We start from the raw sequence: 1,115 nt of genomic DNA on the forward strand, positions 1-1,115 counted from the left end.
TAAATCTATAAACCTATTTTTACCGTCTTTGATTTCCAGATTTATATCTTTAATCATAAAGGAATTAAGTGGTAAATACGTCGTTTGAAATGGTTTCTCTATAATTCTATATCCTATCGGTACAGTGAATGTTGGAAGACTGTATATAATCTGACGTTTGTATTTAATGAAATATCAACCGTTTATCAAATTGCAATGTATATTTATCACATCGATATCATTCTCGATATTAGCTATTCAGATAGGTATTCGTTAATGGCTATGTATTCGTCGCTTCCTGGTAGTAAACGTATGGTTTTGAACGTAACTCCATTATCTGTTGATATTTTTATTTGATTATTTTTTTCGTTGATATTTCTAATGGAATTGTAAACAGAGAAATGCTTTAATCCCAATTCATATTCTTGATTGCGATCGAGTTCGTACTCATAATCTAGAGACAATTTAATGTCTGATTTATGTGAGGTGATGACGAATAGTTGTTCTTTATTTGACATTTTTAATATACGTTGTTATACCTTGTCCAGAAGCCACCATATCACCGAAATCGTCTATTTCTTGTATGATTGGTGTATAATCTTCTGCATAATCATCTGATTCCTCTTTATCAGGAATAACTTTATTTAAATATGTTTCAACTGCTTTCGATCTTCTTGTTTCGGGTCCCGACTTTCTTATTGCATGTAGAAATTTTGAGTATGCTAGTAAATCTTTGTAATCGGCAATGCCAATATACCAGCCATTCATTAAATCTATTAATCCTTTCGTTAATGTAAATATTAAGTCTTTTGTATCGATTTTGAATATAGGGGAATTTGCCCTAAATTTTATTCTAAATCCATTAAACAATAACCCCTCATCATCAATGATTGGTGTAATACTCTTTGGTAAATCTGCTTTAGGATTTGAAAAAAGACTGTTAATATCATCTAATGTCCTAATTATAATACCACCATATGGATTCGGTTCTGGGTGATGAGGTTCTATAGGAGGTATGGGTTCTATAGGAGGGATGAGTCTCTTTTTAATATCCTCTTGAGATTTTAATATGGGTTGAAATAGAGTTTGTAGATTTTCCGTTAATCCGAGTTGTTGTAATCTGTTATTTTCAACTT

This window comes from Lottia gigantea (genome assembly GCF_000327385.1).
Source record: "Lottia gigantea unplaced genomic scaffold LOTGIsca_7, whole genome shotgun sequence".
Classification (NCBI taxonomy): domain Eukaryota; kingdom Metazoa; phylum Mollusca; class Gastropoda; family Lottiidae; genus Lottia; species Lottia gigantea.